At 43.4% G+C, this 18,166-nt stretch overlaps 1 long non-coding RNA gene across 1 annotated transcript; it reads right to left on the minus strand.

Moving 5' to 3' along the window:
- Positions 1–2,919: 2,919 nt before the first annotated feature.
- On the minus strand, positions 2,920–16,402 carry LOC119970379. Its single transcript, XR_005461599.1, has 3 exons — positions 16,319–16,402; positions 13,041–13,116; positions 2,920–2,981 (listed from the first exon to the last, which is right to left on the minus strand). It is a non-coding gene; the product is annotated as an uncharacterized LOC119970379 (long non-coding RNA).
- Positions 16,403–18,166: the final 1,764 nt, after the last annotated feature.

Genomic DNA, 18,166 nt, shown 5'->3' on the forward strand with positions numbered 1-18,166 from the left:
CAGCCTGTTCCAAGACCTGTTTGAAGCCAATAGTGATTAGGAAGAAAGGGGGGAGGGGAGACTGATGAGGGCAGACAAAAACGCAAAGAGCGGAGAGGAACAAGAGCAGGGCAGCGAAAGAAAGGAAAAAACCCGGGGGAGTATCAGGGAGAGCCATGGAAAAAGAGTAAGGAGGAGAGGCGGCAGAGAGCCCCCCCCCCCCCCCCCCCACCCCCGTCCCATCCCGCCCTCCCTCCCCCAGCGAACCCACAAAGATAATGGCAGTGATCGCTCAAGGAAGGAAAGAAGTTTAGCAATACTACACCCAGGGTGAAAGGTGGTGCCAGAAGTGAACCCGACTATCAACAGGGTACTGGCGGGGGGGGGGGGGGGGGGGGGGGGGGGAGCAGGGTGGGGGGGGGGGGGGGGGGAGCAGGGAGTGGGGGAGGGCCGACAGAGGGGGCGGGTAAAACTGTACATAAGAAACACCATACTCTGTAAATATGAGGTGCTTTATATGTCAAACTGTTAAAATTGGAAAATGTCAGTAATAACGTGTCTATTTATTTCTTCTAATTCCTATGGGCCATCTCTTTCCAATGCTGGTCCTAAGTTATGGCCCAATGTCATCGTCTGTCCAGAAAAAACAGAGGTCAACGGAATTTCTGTAGTCCATTTTGTGAAAGTATACTGTCAATGTTTCATATTACAGTCTTCTTTTTTTTCCTCGTAAGTAAAATATCCATTTCACAATCGTCTTTATAGGCATGACCTGACCATGCCAGAGAGATTTTAGCACTGGAGAAGATTAAAGGGATAGATTAGAGTACACCAGTACTTTCGTTTGAAAATTGCCTACTTGAAAATCGAGTCAGGCAGGTGAGCAGCCAATGGGGAGCAATTCACATTCTTTAATGTGGATAGTTTGGGGGAGATTGGTGTGAGGTGGCTCAGTGCTGCAGCTACATGAAAACCCCTTCCTAAAACAAAATATTACGGTAACCCATGACTACAGTAGTTTTAATCAATAATAGCCAAGGCCCGCCTTCTCAACCTTGCCCCTCGCCTGAGGTGTGGTGATCCTCAGGTTAAATCACCACCATTCAGCTCTCCCCCTTGAAGGGGAAAGCAGTTTATGGTCATCTGGGACTATGGTGACTTTACCTTAGTTTTAATCAGAGTTCTGGCTCATTTCCTCCATGCAACTTTTTCATCAAAACAAACATATTTTTAAACAGTTGCAGTGAGCAATGGAAAAGAAAATGGATAATTGCATTTACATTTGGGAGCTGTGGTAGAAGCTGAGAGAAGGTTGCAAGAGATAATACATTGTCAAGGCTAAGACCTCCTGCTAGATCTTTAATAATGGGTGCATACTGTGCATTGTTTGATATAAATGTACTGATGAAAGCAATACTGTGAAGACAAAATTAGTTGAGATTTACGTGGTTTGGTGAAAATAGGCCAATAAATTGTCCTTTTTAAGGGCTACACTTTTACAAGGAGACATTTTTCATATCTTTCCATCAAAACAGGTTTATATTGCCAGCAGGAAAAAATAATCAGTGAAGTAGTTCTTTTCCCTGCATTAATATTGTTTTTGAAATCTGAAAGGTAGTGGGTACGAATTGCTGCTGAAACTGTCTCCTTATAAATGTGTAGCACAAGCGCTTGCTAATAAGACAGTAGAAGGGATGTTTTGACGCAAAATGAGCTACTGTCAGTCAGCAAGTCTGCTGTTTACAAAGGGATTGCTGCATAATTACAGCTGTATTACTCCACAACCTGTAGTTCTGTATTCAGTAATAGACGGAACACATGGGCTTTGATGTAGAGCTCTTAAAACAAGACAATGCAAATGACATTTACTGGAGATTTTTTTCATTAATGAACAGTACTTCAGGGAGTGTAAAGGCAAGAGGCATATAATTTCTGAACTATTTAAATTGCTAATTAGATCTGTATAGGAGGTGTACTCCTAATGCAGACAATTACTACAGCTCATAAGTGCTTGCCTTACGGTTGCTAATTACTGCAGAAGCCAATTAATTGCTGTTGACGTTTTGTATTCTTTTGCATATCGCTAGTTAATATTTACATTTATAATGAAGACAGAATTGGCAAACACTATGTCATTTTGTAATGAACAATTTCAGTATCTAAATAACAAGCATATTATCTCATTGTGCCTGAAGAGTGCAGATGATTAGCATAAGGTTTGTGTGCACTCTGATAACATTACTTATTTTAACAAGAAAAGTGTCATTGCGGTGTAATATATTCTGGTTTCAGAGCTCAGTAGCTTTGATGAATGTCATTTTATCAACATTTAAAGCTGAAAAACAAAATCCATGATTTTTCTCATTCTAATATCTCCAATTGAATATACATAGAAAGTCTGTTAATCCAGGCATTTAGGAACATAAGCTTTGCTTCAGTTAGGTACTGTTTCTAAATAGGTTCTTAATTTATTAACTCTGTAGAATTCTGCTAATTCTCGGGCTGAAAAAGAATTACATTTTGGAAACCTGAAATGCAAACAGAAATGCTGAAACCATACAGCAGGTCCTTCAGTATCTGGCAACTGAAAATGATAGTTAATGCTTCAGACATGGAACTTTTATTACAATAGATTTGTCCTCAAAACAGTCTCCACTACTGGTATACAGTGGCAGCAGTGTGTATTATATGGAAGATGCACTGCAGCAACTCACCAAGGCTTGTTTGACATCACCTGCAATCCATGATCTCTACCACTGAGCAGAACAAGGGCAGCAGATGCATTGGAAAATTCCCCTCCAAACCACTCACCATCCTGATTTGAAAATATATCGTTGATCCTTTACTGTCGCTGGGTAAAAATCCTGGAACTCCCTTCCTAGCAGCACTGTGGGTGTACCTACACCATATGGTCTACAACGGTTCAAGAAAGCAGCTTACCGTCACCATCAGGGCAACTGGGGACGTGTAACAAATGCTGGTCTTGCCAGAAGTGCCATATTCTGTGATATAAAGAAAAAAATCAAATATGTATTGGCCGACTGTGTATTTTCAGCATATCTTTATTCCTCCAGTGGTTTTCCATCTGTACTGCTGTTTTACCGAGCCTGTGATGCTCAGAGAAAAGCTTAGTCACTGACAGGCTGATACAATTCAACCATTTTCCGATGATAGGAAGGTCTTAGAATGGAATGCCGAGTTTAGCGTTTCATTTGGTGGCCCAAAATCCCAAGAGAAATGAAGTGCCTCATGCATCTGACCTTCGTGGCAGTTGATGCGATCTGTTACATGGTTTGGGATTCACGACCACAATTAAGCTTTGGGGCATCTATCACCTTTTACTTACGGAGCAGGTGGCTGCTCATGTCCTGTCCTGATGCAATTGATCACTGCCCACTATCTTTGAGGGAGGTCAAAGCCAAGGACCTCTGCTGTTGGGTCAATTACGAGGTGTTTGTTTCCAGGCAACATTAGTTTCTTATTTTTTTCATGGAAAGTGGGTCTCAATGGCAAGGCCAGCATTTGTTGCCCAGCCCTAATCACCCTTGAAATGGGTGGCTTGCAAGGCCATTCCATGGTAAGAGTTAACCAATTGCTAGGAATCTGGAGTCAATGAAGACCAGACTTGGTAAGGATGGTACATTTCCTTCCTAAAGGATATTAGTAAACCAAATAGGTTTTTATAATTGATGATGGCCATGTCATCATTACTGAGACTAGCTGTATATTCCAGATTTGATAATTGAATTTATATTCCATTAGCTGCCATAGTGAGATTTGAACCCATCTAGGAGGAACCTACAAGCTGTCTCCTTACATGTGTTAGCTCATCAAGAACTTGCCAGAAAATGACATCAAGGTGACAACCACATCCCTGATAATGGCCTCCTCACCTGAAAAGCATGATAACTGATACCATAATGATGGGTGTCCAATGCACATCAGGCATCTGTTCCCTGGAAAATAGGAGCTTGCACAAAGTTTTTCACTAGAAGCATTAAACTCTCAATATCACTAACTCTGAGGTTAGACCTATTGTGGGATGCATCTCCTTTGCAATTGCCTGGACCACAACAAACTACAACTTGCATTTATGTAACACTTTTAATGTAAGTGAAGGTGACTAAACAAACGGCAGCACGGGCAGCACGGTAGCACAGTGGATTGCATTGTGGCTTCACAGTGCCAGGGTCCCAGGTTCAATTTCCCGCTGGATCACTGTCAGTGCGGAGTCTGCACGTTCTCCCCGTGTCTGTGTAGGTTTCCTCTGGGTGCTCCGGTTTCCTCCCACAGTCCAAAGACATGCAGGTTGGGTGGATTGGCCATGATAAATTGCCCTTAGTAACCAAAAAGGTTAGGAGGGGTTATTGGGTTAGGGGATAGGGTGGAAGTGAGGGCTTAGGTGGGCCGGTGCAGACTCGATGGGCCGAATGGCCTCCTTCTGCACTGTATGTTCTATGTTCTATGTTCTATACTTTGGAAAATTGAAAGGAAAAATCTGATTGTCAATGCCTGCTCAGAACTATATTCAAAAACTAAACTGGACAATGTGACACAGAAAGAAAGAACAATGACCAAAACTTTGTTTTAAGTTGGACCTTAAAGGGGAGTAGAGAGGGATGGGTCGACAATGAATTAGGACAATGAATTATATTGTGGGAGCTAGCCATTTGAAGTAATAGTCGCCAAAGCAAGGGGAGAGGAAAAGGGAAAGCACAGGAGATGAGAGTCAAAGAAATGAAGAGTTCAAAGGGACGTTACAGGGATGAAGAAATTTACAGAGTTCAGGAAGGCTGAGGCCATGAAGGCTTTCAAGTGTGAGGATGAACATTTTAAATTGAAGGGGTTGGCAGACCAGGAACCAGTGTAGATTAACAAAGGCAGGAATGATAAGTAAATGGGACTTGGTGAAATATAATACACAGGTAGAAGAGTTTTGGATGATCTGAACATAACAGATGTTGAAGGATTGGATACTGGCTTAGAGCATTGCAATAGTCGAGTCTGGAGGTGGGAAAGGCACAGATGATGGTTTTCAGCAGCAGATGGATAGGCAGACCCAGCCTAAATGCTCTTTGACCAGGACTCAGAAGGGGTTATGTTGGAGGCTTGCCATATGTTGGTATTCTGAGGAATTGGAACCTTGCTTCATACGATTCCAATCATGCCACTAATGCTGGATCCAAATTTGACCAGGACTATGGATTGGGCTTCCTTTGTGGAGGAGACACCGATTTGACCTGTCACATCTGGAGGTAGTTTCAGATTCTAATGCAGTTATTATAAGCCTCAATGATGCCTGTAAAATGAAATTGTTTCCCTGATGTTGCCGCATATGAGGGAAGTGCTTACCATTGTAAATCTTGTCATCTTCTGCATATCTGGGGAAAGCTTGCCTTTCATTGTAGTGTTCATTGAATATACTTGGAATATCCAAGTCCCCATCTCCTCAACCAAAGTTAAGCTGTTTCCATTGCTTTTCCTGGGGAATGGCTAAGTTCTTATCCCGCTCCTTGTTCCTCTAATCAGCAAGATATATTCTGCATTATCAAGCCTTGACAACAACTCAGGTTTTACAGTGATTGGTGAACCAAGGGCACTAGCTAGTGGCTGAAAGAAAACTGCCCTGAGAGACCCAGCAATCTCTGTGGTGAGAAATGTAACTCTCAATCTATATCATAATTTAATGTTGATGCTTAATGTTGAGCTGCAATGATTTCATCAAGTTAGCTAAGCAGCCGATCAAATTAAAGAATTTTTATGAACAGCTAGCCAGGAAATTAAAAACACTAATAACTAAATCACTTTTTAACAATTTTACAGAGCATAAAATAATGATTGGACCATGCGCATGAGATTTAGATAGAAGCTGGAATATCACAAGCAAATCTTCAAGTAAAGTATTTTTAAAATGTGGCCATTAATAATAATGGAGATGTCTAAAAATGATTGTCAAGTAGTAGTTATTATTCAGATTGCCATTTAAAAACCCAGTTACGCTTCATTGAACACAACTTATGACGATTCTAATACTAATCTGAGAGCAGAGAAAGGGAAGTTCTTGCCAAATCAATTGATTTCATTAATTGCTGTCTCCACAGGGTGAAGGCTCCATAGTGCAGCATGTGGCAAAGCAGTGAATGACAGAACGCAGCTTCAGATTTCTGTTGATGGTACAAAACCTAGGTGGGAATGTAAGCTATGTGGGGAGGACACAGGAGACTGCATATAAATAGACAAGTTAACTGAGTGGGCAACAAGGTGACAAATGAAGCATACTGTGGGTAAGTATAAGGTTATTCACTTTGATTGTAAAAATGGAAAAGTAGATTTTATTTAAAGGCTTAAACTTGTTAATGTTGATGTTCAGACAAACTTGGATGTACTCATATAAGGAACACAGAAAGTTAGCATGCAAGTACAGCAAGTAGTCAGGAAGGCACATGGAAAGTTGGCCTTTATTGCAAGGGATTGGTGAGTATAGAACTGGAGAACGAGATGCAATTTTGGTTTCTATGTTGAAGGAACTGTGCGCAGCAAAGGTTCTCTGGCAAAGTTCTTGGCATAAGAGGGTTGTCCTATGGTGAGAGCCTTATTAAATTGGGCCTATATTCTCTGACATTTAGGAAAATAAGAGGTAATGGGCGAGATTCTCTCAGTCTGGGGCCGGGCCGGATAATCCCCGCGACCGGTGCAAATTGCGCCACGTTGCCCCGACGTAGGCACGCGATTCTCCCACCCCCCCAAAATGGCATGTCACGTTTTGCGACACGCCGCTCGGAGAATCGGCGCTCGCCGTTTTTCCCGGCGACCGGCGATTCTCCGGCCCGAATGGGCCGAGCGGCCTGACGACCCCGATGGGTTCACGCCAGCGGCAGCCACACCTGGTTGCTGCCGGCATGAACAGCGCGCGACAGGTAAATGTGGGGCCTGTGGGGGGCGGAGAGGGGATCCAGCACCATGGGTGTGCTCAGGAGGTGACTGGCCCGCGATCGGTGCCCACCGATCATCAGGCCGGTGTCTGTAAACGACGCACTCTTTCCCCTCCGCCGCCCCGCAAGATCAAGCCGCCACGTCTTGCGAGGCAGTGGAGGGGAAGATGGCAACCGCGCATGCGCGGGTTGGAGCCGGCCAACCTGCGCATGCGTGGCTGACGTCACTTAGGCGCCGCCGGCCGCGTCATTCTCGGTGCGCTGCTTTGACGTAAGCGTCAAGGCCCAGCGGCCGAGTTTCCCGCAACGCCGCTCCTAGCCCCCTGGAGGGGGGAGAATAGGGGGCGAGGAGCGCCTCCGACGCCGGAGTGAAACATTCTGGGTTTCACTTCGGCGTCGGCCGCTGCGGAGAATTTCGCCCAAAGAGAGGGAGTTTGAACTTCAGAAAGTGGCCATGAAACATGACAATCAGTTAAAATTGGCAGACATAAAGGGAAACGTACAGTTGGATGATAGTGATGAGGATAGTGAGAAGGAGCGTCATAGTCGAAGGCTTGGTGGGAATCTATTTAAATATGTCCAAGCATTGCCAAAGTTTGACGAGAAGGAAGTGGAAGCCTTTTTCATTTCATTTGAGAAGGTAGCTAAACAAATGAAATGGCCACAGGACATGTGGGTGTTACTGATTCAAACAAAGGTGATAGGTAGAGCTTGTGAAGTGTTTGCATCAGTACCGGAGGAAGTATCTGGAACGTATGATGAGGTGAAGAAATCCATCTTAATTGCCTGTGATCTAGTGCCTGAAGCTTACAGACAAAGGTTTAGAAATTTAAGGAAAGAAATTGGTCAAACATACATGGAGTTTGAAAGGCTCAAACAGAGTAATTTTGATAGGTGGATAAGGGCTTTGAAAATAGACCAAACGTATGAAGCTCTCAGAGAAATTATACTTTTGGAGGAGTTTAAAAATTCAATTTCTGATGTAGTGAGAACTCACGTGGAAGAACAGAGGGTTAAAACTGCGAGATTAGCAGCAGAAATGGCAGATGATTATGAGTTAGTTCATAAATCAAAGATTGGTTTTCAACATCAGTTTCAGCCGGTGAGGGATAGAAACTGGGGCATGAGAAATACTCAAGTGGTAAAGGTAAAGGTGATCTGATGGGAGACAATAAAGAGAGTGTACCTCAGAATAAAAAAGAAATCCAGGAGGGAGGAAAAGAGATGAAAAGTTTCAAATGTTTTCACTGTAATAAACTAGGCCATGTAAAGTCACAGTGTTGGTGGTTGAAGAAAAGCACTGGAAAGGCTTATGTGTTAAAACAGATGAGACAGTGGGATTTGTTGGAGTGGTAAAGGAAAGCCCAAGGGAAGCGAAGGAGGTGCAAATGATTGTACAGTCTGTTCCAGAAGTCATTGTTAAGAAGGTGCCAGATGTCTTTAAATAATTTACTTGTGTGGGTGAAGTTTACTCATGTGTATCAGGAGGAGCAGGTTGAAAAGTCACAATTTTAAGAGATACAGGGGCTAGTCAATCTTTAATGGTAAGAGATGAGGAATTATGTAGTTTGGGAAGAATGTTGCCAGAAAAGTTGGTGATATGTGGAATTCAGTGTGAGAGGAGTAGCGTTCCATTATATAAGGTAAGTTTGGAAATTCCAGTGAAGAGTGGTGAAGTGGTAGTAGAAGTAATAGAGAAACTATCTTGTCCAGGAATACAGTTTATCTTGGGTAATGATATAGCTGGATCGCAGGTGGGAGTGATGCCTACTGTGGTTGATAAGCCAGTGGAAAATCAGACAACTGAAGTGTCGAAGGACGAATATCCTGGGATTTTTCAGGATTGTGTAGTTACCCGGTCACAAAGTCACAGGTTAAGACAAGAGGAGAAATCAACGAGTGAAGATGAAGTTGAAGTGCAATTATCAGAAACAATTTTTGATCAGATGGTTGAAAAAGAACAAGGTGGAGGATGAGGCGGATATTTTTAGTTCAGGAAAATTGGCGGAGTTACAACAGAAAGACTTAGAAATAAAAAGGATGTATCAGAAAGCATATACAGAAGAGGAATCTGAGAGTATACCAGAGTGTTAATACCGTAAAAGTGATGTCTTGATGAGAAAATGGAGACCTGTACATATGCAGGCGGATGGAAAGTGGGCAGAGGTTCATCGAAGTAGTATTGCCGGTAGGGTATAGAAAGGAGGTGTTGCGAGTTGCACATGAGGTACCAGTGGGAGGTCATTTGGGACTAAGGAAAACTCAAGCTAAAATCCAGAAACATTTTTATTGGCCTGGACTACTTAAAGATGTAGTTAAATTTTGTCAATTATGTCACACATGTCAAGTGATAGGGAAAACTCAAGCAGTGATAAAACCAGCGCCCTTAATACCCATTCCAGCATTTGAGGAACCTTTTACGAGGGTCCTAATCGATTGTGTAGGACCGCTTCCTAAAACAAAAAGTGGGAATCAATATCTTTTGACTATAATGGATGTGTCTACTAGGTTTCCAGAGGCTATTCCAGTACATAATATTACAGCTAAAAGGATTGTGGAGGAGTTACTTAAATTCTTTACTAGATATGGACTACCCACAGAAATTCAAGGATCAAGGATCAAATTTTACTTCAAAGTTATTCAAAGAAGTTATGGATAGCGAAGGAATAAAACAATTTAAATCAACTGTGTATCATCCAGAATCGCAGTGAGTGTCAGAAAGGTGGCATAAGACATTAAAGACAATGTTGAGGTTGTATTGTCAAGATTATCCAGAGGATTGGGATAAAGGAATTCCATTTGTATTGTTTGCAATTAGGGATGCAACTAATGAGTCAACCAAATTTAGTCCTTTTGAACTAATTTTTGGTCATGAGGTAAGAGGACCACTTAAATTGATTCAGGAAAAATTGATGGGTGAGAAATTGGAAATTACACTATTGGATTACGTGTCAAATTTTAGGGAACGATTAAATAGAGCAGGTGAATTGGCTAGACCACATTTGAAAGTTGCACAAAATGTGATGAAACGGGTAGTGGACAAGAAATCCAAAGTTCGTAATTTCGTCAGTGGGGATAAAGTTTTAGCGTTGTTACCAGTGGTAGGTCAGCCTTTAAAAGCTAGGATTTTGTGACCGTATCAGATTGAAAGGAAATTAAGTGAGGTGAATTATGTGGTAAAAACACCAGATAGAAGGAAGACTCACCGAGTGTCATGTGAATATGCTTAAAAGGTACTTTGAAGGGGAAGGAGAGAAAAAGGAAGTTTAAATGATTCTAACTCAAAGTGACGAAACCAAATCCAGATGACTATGAATTTGACATACCTCAAATTAAATTGGAAAATTAGGATGTTCTTAAAAATTGTGATGTATTGTTAAGTTACCTTCCAGAGGAAAAACAAACTGACCTGAAAGAGTTATTGGTATCACATGGGCAAGTTTGTAGAGATAAATTGGGAAGTACTAAAATGGCTATACATGATGTAGATGTGAGAAATGCTGTTCCTATCAAACAACATCCATATAGACTTAATCCTTTAAAATTGGCACAGGTTAACAGAGAGATTGAGAGTATGCTGAAAAATGGCATAATTGAAATGGGTTGCAGCCAATGGAGCTCACCCATAGTGATGGTACCTAAACCAGACGGTACCCAACGATTGTGTGTGGACGATCGAAAGGTGAATGCAGTTACAAGAACGGACTCTTACCCTATCCCATGTTTGGAGGATTGCATTGAGAAAGTGGGACAATCTGCTTTTATTTCCAAATTGAATTTACTGAAAGGTTACTGGCAAGTACCTTTATCTGAAAGGACAAATGAAATTTCAGCTTTTGTGACTCCAGATGGCATATACCCGTTCAAAGTTATGCCATTTGGCATGAAAAATGCACCAGCAACATTTCAACCATTAACTAATACAGTAGTTTCAGGATTACCCAATTGTGCGGTACACATCGACAATCTGGTAGTGTTCAGCCAGACGTGGAAAGAACATTTAAAACATCTGAGGGAGTTATTTGATTGACTTCATGAGGCGGGTTTGGTGATAAACCTAGCCAAAAGTGAATTTGGAAAAGCCCAAGTCACTTTCCTTGGCCATACAATCGGACAGGGTCGAATGGTCCCACGGGATGTGAAAACGAAAGTTATTGGGGAGTTTCCGATACCCTCGACATGACGGGAAATAATGCGCTTTCTTGGTTTGAGTGGGTTTTACCAGAAGTTTGTACCAAATTTTAGCAGTGTGGTCGCTCCACTGACGGACTTGCTCAAGAAGTGTTACAAATTCCAGTGGACAGCAGAGTGCCAACAGGCATTTGACGGCCTGAAGGCTGTGTTAACCACTGCTCCTGTGTTAGTCATCCCAAACAACACAAAACCATTCAAAGTGGCTGTTGGTGCGAGTGATGTGGACGTAGGTGCGGTGCTTCTACAAGACGACGACAAAGGGTTGGAGCGGACCTGTTGGTTATTTTTCAAAGAAATTGAATTCTCACCAGAAAAAGTATTCGACGATTGAGAAGGAGACTTTGAGTTTGGTGCTGGCTTTGCAACATTCCCACATTTATGTGGACCAGCAATCCATCCGACACCATTATATATACTGATCATAATCCTTTGATGTTTTTGGAGCGATTCCGGAATAACAATGCAAGGCTGTTTCACTGGAGGTTATTGTTACAGCCATTTCATTTAAAAATAGTACATGTGGCAGGACGGGAAAATGTGCTAGCCAATGCTTTGTCACGAATATGATGAATGGAAGGATTTCGGTTGGAGGAAGAAGAACGGGAAAGATGGGCTTTATTATTATGCCTGTTTGCGAGTGTTGTTTTTTTTTGTGAAACGAAAAAGTATATTTACTGTGTACATTTCTTAGTGGATGGTACAAAAGTGAAAAATGAAACCATCTTGAAGTTGATGGTTTATTTTTTTTCTTGGGGGGAGGTGTCATAGAACATAGAACATTACAGCACAGAACAGGCCCTTCGGCCCTCAATGTTGTGCCGAGCCATGATCACCCTACTCAAACCCACGTATCCACCCCATACCCGTAACCCAACAACCCCCCCCCTTAACCTTACTTTTATTAGGACACTACGGGCAATTTAGCATGGCCAATCCACCTAACCCGCACATCTTTGGACTGTGGGAGGAAACCGGAGCACCCGGAGGAAACCCACGCACACAGGGGGAGGACGTGCAGACTCCACACAGACAGTGACCCAGCCGGGAATCGAACCTGGGACCCTGGAGCTGTGAAGCATTTATGCTAACCACCATGCTACCCTGCTGCATGTGAGAGTACGTTTAAGAAATGGTGTTTAAGCAATACCTTTACGAAATGGAGCAGCTCATATTACTGAAGTGATGTCAGAAGGTGGGGGTAGCTGAGTTGAGCTCACTTCTGGTTTCAGTTTCAGTTTTGAGGAAAAGAGCTTGGTTGTGCCTGTGTTTGCAGTGAGCTGGATCTGCTGTGATCTCTGCCATGAAAGACTATCTCTGAATCATTTGGGTGATTTAAACTCATAATGTCTTTAACCTGATGTGTTTCTGTTGTTAAGTCTTTTGGAGGTTTGAACAAACATTTTGAGGGATTATTTAGTGTTGTTTATTTTCGGGGTTATCTTTGAAGTAAGGGATGGTAAATGATCCAATGTTTATTTAAAAAGGTTAAGTTGAATTCATGGAATAAACATTGTTTCGTGTTTAAAAACCCACGTGTCCATAATTGTAATGCCACACCTGAAGAACAAGCCGTGTGCTTCAAAAGCAACAATACATTAAAGGGAGAGGTTGGTTGAACTCCATGATACATTTTGAGGTTCTGAAAATGTCGCTCCCATATCACAAGGCCCTGTCCCCAATTCCCAGGGGTCTACAATGGCTTGGAAGACCCCACTCCCAGGTGCCTTAATGACTGGTCCACGTTTGTGTGGACCACGACTAAACCGTGCCCTGCCGGGATCTCTTAGGCATGGCCCATGAGTCCCGGGTGCCAGATGAATCCAGCTTCCACATATTTGATTGAGCTGTTAAGTTAATTTAAATATTCATATCTGGATCTCAGCCAGCAAGGGTGAAATCCAGATCGCGCCAAACGGAGCGAGTTGGGTGACTCACGATCTGTCCAGTACTTGGTGCTAAGTCCGATTTGGCGCTCACACACAATTCACCCGTTGTGTCATTATCCTTGAGTCTGCAATAAGAACAAAGAGATATTGAGAGAGCAGGCAGCTTTTAGAATTATAGTCCTGACCGGCTTCATGCTTATGACATTACCCCTCTCCTGCATGACATCCTGGCCTAGACTACTGATAGCGTGCGGGAGTCCACTAATTGCCTACCTACCTATCAGGCGTCTGCCATTTGGCCATCCTTGCTTGATTCACTGAGCTGATATGGCAGGAGAGGGATGGAAATGGACCACTCACTTTCTGTTCCTCCTCCCTCACTCACAGAAAACTGTAAAATCCAGCCCAGTCTCAGGAGATGGGGCCATTCATTTAGGACTGAGTTGAGTAATTCCTTCACTCAAAGAGTTGTGAATCTTCAGAATTTTCGCTGCAAAATGGTTGTGGATGCTCCATCAATGAAGGCTGAGACAGATTTTTGGTTTTTCAGAAACTAAGATATTGGAAAATGGGCGGGAAGGTGGAGTTGAAGGCCAAGATGAGCTATGGCCTTATGCTGAATGGTGGAGTTAGCTCGAAGGACAGTATGACCTCCTGATCCAGCCTATTTCATATCTTCTTAACGTCTTAGATTTAGAGGGATAATACCAGTTAATGTTGGCAAAGAAGCCTTTCAAATTCCAGACCAATGACCAGAAGAAAAGAGTTTACAGCAGCTGATGAGGAAAGTGTCAGCATCTATTGATCAGACATTAACCAGTAGTAATTGCATATGTCACCACAATCCTATAGGCTGTTTTCCCCTGCGCGAGCTGACTGGATGTGATTTAACTTGATGGTCACCACACCTCAGGCAAGGGGCAAGATTCATGAATAACCTCAGCTGGTACAGGGATTGAACCTGTGATGTTGGCAGCAATCCATATCCTGAACTAGCTGTCCAGCCAACTGAGCTACCATGAATAGTAATGCACTCATAAAAGCAGGGAACCATTCAGTAGATTAATAGAACTTGGTGATTTGTTAAACACCTGTCTCAAAGCCCAACGACAACAATGCATAGATGAGGAAACATTCAACAAATCTATTATCTGATCGACAATCAATAATCCACATGATATGAGAATAATTATCCGAAAAATTACAAGCTACTCTGCCGCCATAGCTTCATAGATATGAATCAACTTTTTGCCTCGCTTCCAGTCATGTTATGGCAGTTAAACCTTGATTGGCTTCACAGCATTCCCTAATTAGCAATGAATACAAATGAAGGTCAATGATTGGTGATTGTCACTTTATTTGATAAAGGTGTATGATTATTTTTCAGGGTTATATATTTGAAGGTGTAACTTCTTTGCATTGCTGTTAAGTGACGGTGTATATTATATCCCATATATACCGTATATTATATATGGTTAAGTAAGTTGTACATCTTCCACAAAACTTTTTCAATAATGCATCCTAAATGTACCTTGAAAAGAAATAAAGAATTTGCATTTATACAATATTATGACTTCAGGATGCAACAAAGCACTTTACAGCTAGTCAAGGACTTTTGAAATGCTGTTGCCCTTACAATGCAGGAAATAGAGTATTCAATAGGTGTACGGCAAGGTCCCACAAGCAGCAAATAAATAACAAGATATTTTGTTTGAGTTATCAGTTAAGGGATACATATCAGACAGGACATCAGGAAAGCTATCCTGCCCGTCTTCAAATCACGTTTTGGGTCTCTTACATTTACTTGAGAGGGCAGACAAGGCTTTAATTTGATGAAAGCTGGCCCTCTGGCAATACAGCGCTCCCCCTGTATTGCACTGGAATGTTAATCTAGATATTTCTCCCATCTTGGAATTTAAACCCATTTCCCCTTTTGCCTTCGAAACAGGAGTGTTACCAACTGAGCTAAGGCTGACATCTGCTTCTGCATCATTACAATGATCCTGCCCTCATAAGCTCTAACCTTTTTACATTATGTGAAAATCTTGCCAAGCTATTGCCAATTAGTACTGAATTTGGGGCAGTTTGTGCTGACTTGTGTCCGCTGGGAACTGGATTGAGGCCGCCAGAACTCATTTCACTTCTGACCCCTAACATATTGTCAGATGTGTCAGAGGAGATCTTTATCCCATCAGTCTGGGGTGAATTCAAACTCGGGTCCCTCGAGTGAAAAGAATAGTGTTCCAACAAAATAAAATAAAAGCGCCCACCCATTCCCTCCAGATCAGCAAAGTTATGCGGAACAGTGTACAAGGTTGCAGTGTGCTGAAAAGAGGCTGCATAAGTTTTGTTTGTTTCTGATGTGAAGGCCATCACCACAGATGTTTTCGTAAGGCACCAGTGTCTGAGAAACAAGTGCTTACATTGTGCAGCCTCAATTTTTTTTCTTCCTTTCTCTGGCATACAGATAGTCAGTATTCAATGAAAGAATGGTGTCTATTGTTGTTACAGGGTGAAATAGAATATGGAAAGGTTACTTCTATGCCCTGATATCAGTTCACTAATAGGCATCCTTTTCCGTCCAAGACAAACAGCATTCACAAACAATATTTGGAAACAAAAACCCCTACCACAGATTTATAGATCGGTACACATGCACCTTGACCTCTGTTGGCCTATGGCACCCACTGCACTACAGGCAATTTAGAGAGACTAGTCTGAATAAACACTGAGATGGTGAGGCCGCAGACTGAGAGTAAGAAAAATCAATGGTTCAAGAAATCAGTTCCAGGGATCGATAAAACATATTAAGGATCACAAGCTTGTGAGGACACTTAAAGCAAAGTATAGTTTACAGTTCATTTCTCAGCATCTGTGAGGAGTGAATAAATACTATCAAGTGAACTGCACTGGGCTGTGCAATCATTTAAAGCTGTAGTGACCCATTTTGCTGACCAATTTCAAAACTATCAACCCTGCATTCTACAAACCTTATAAGGACTGTTACCTAACTCAATTCGATTACATTGTGAAGGAGTAATTGCAATAGTTGATAGTTTTGAAAACAATATGAATACTTACTGCAATGAGATTACTGTGAAAATCCCCTCGTCATCATCCTCCGGCACCTGTTCGGGTACACAGAGGGAGAATTCAGAATGTCCAAATTACCTAATAGCACGTTTTTTGGGACTTGTGGGAGAAGCTGGAGCACCCGGAGGAAACCCACGCAGACACAGGGAGTACGTGCAGACTCCGCACAGACAGTGACCCAAGCTGGGAATCGAACCTGGGAATCTGTATCTGTGAAGCAACAGTGCTACCTACCGTGCTACAATGCTGCCAGGCTACACACTGAAATCATTTTGAGGACGCAGCATGAAGTTTGCATGCTGCCTGCCTTGACAGGACCAGGCACTGAGTGATCCCGTATCCTGAAAATTGGCCAAAACAAAACTTCCCCCCACACTATCAAGGCCACTGGCCTACAGCCAGTTTGTTAAGTGGGACTGTTATAAATGTGGGTTATTGTCATAATCTGCATTGTCTCTTCAAGATCGAAGCCACACGACATGCGTGATGTCATTGGCTATTCAATACACCTCTGTTAATTTGCATCAAGCCCACGTAGACCTGTAAGTCAGTTTCTTTCGTTAGCCCAAAGTTACAACATGGACATAAGGATTTGATTTTATCTAGCTTTGTGAGCTGCATGTTTTGAAAAAGCTTAAGAATTGAGTGACATTATGCCTCATTTTCCACCTTGTTGCCCACTCAATTAACTTGTCTATTTATATTGAATTTTCCGGCCAGCCCGCTGCTGGGATCTTCCAGTTACACAGAAATTCAATGGCTTTCTGGCTGTCCCCTGTGGCATATTTCACCACGGCAGGTGGAAAATTCTGGTCTCTATGGCGCCCCGCCACCCTGACACCGGCTTACCTATCTCCGGCGCCGATTCTCAGGCACCTGCAAGATCGCCGGCGCGCCAATCGGGGGCCGTTGAAAGCGGCCCCCTCTGGTGATTCTCCGGGCCCCAATGGGCCAAGTGGCCACGCGAGTCCTGCCGGCGTGGGTTAGTCAGGTCCCACACGGCGGCACCTGGAAAGTGTGTCTGCGAGGGCTGTCCTGAAGGGGGGCAGAGGGATCCGACCCTGGAGGGATGGTCTCCACGATGGCCTGTCCCACGACCTAGGGTTTGAAATAGGGTGGGGACTCTGGAGCGAAGCACTGCTCTGGGTCAACTCTACCTCCACATGCACGAGGCTCAGCCTAATGCAGCTAAAACGCAGCGTATAGATTACACTTCACAAGAACCCGAATGAGTAGGTTTTTCCCAGAGTTGGAGGACAGATGTGAACGGTGCCAAGGAGGCCCGGCCAATCACGCCCATAATGTTCTGGTCTTGCACCAGACTTGCTGGGTACTGGACAGCCTTCTTTGAGACAATGTCCAAAGTGGTGGAAATCAGGGTGAAGCCATGCCTGAAAGTGGTGTTCTTCGGGGTATCAGACCAGCCAGTCCGCTTCATGGGGAGGAGGACGGGCACCCTTGCCTCTACCACCCTCATCACCTGCCGTAGAATCCTGCTCAGCTGGTGATCAGCAGCACCACCTATAGCTGCAGACTGGCTGTCTGACCTTTTGGAATTTCTCCAAATGGAGAAAATCAAATTTGCCATCAATGGGTTGGAAGTTGGCTTTCTCAAAACATGGAAGCCATTTACCCGACTGTTCTGGGAACTGTTTGTGGCCAACAAATAAATAAATAAGTAGCCATGAGCCAAGGAAAGGTAGCCAAGACATGATAGAAGAGAAGGGAGTGAGGGAGGACCCAGGGGGGAAGCAGGAACGGGTAGCCAAACCCAGTAGGAAAGAAAGGGATGCAGCAGAGAAGGGGGGAGGGGAGAGGGAGAGAAGGTGGGTTAGAGATGGGGGGGAAGTGGGGAGGTGCCGGGAGGGAGGAGGCGGGGGGGGGGAACAATAGAGGGGAGCCCCCCCTATTGTCAGGCACTCTCTCCCCTGTAGGAGATGTCCCGTGGCCCCCTTCTTGCCCATACCAGATGGCGCTAGCTTTCCCACTAGTGTGTTTGTCCTTCTCCTGGGGTTGACTATGTGTCTACCGTTCACCCGCCATCTGGTTTCCCTTCCTGTCATCCTACGCATCCTCTCCTTT

Source organism: Scyliorhinus canicula, chromosome 8, assembly GCF_902713615.1.
Source record: "Scyliorhinus canicula chromosome 8, sScyCan1.1, whole genome shotgun sequence".
Classification (NCBI taxonomy): Eukaryota; Metazoa; Chordata; class Chondrichthyes; order Carcharhiniformes; family Scyliorhinidae; genus Scyliorhinus; species Scyliorhinus canicula.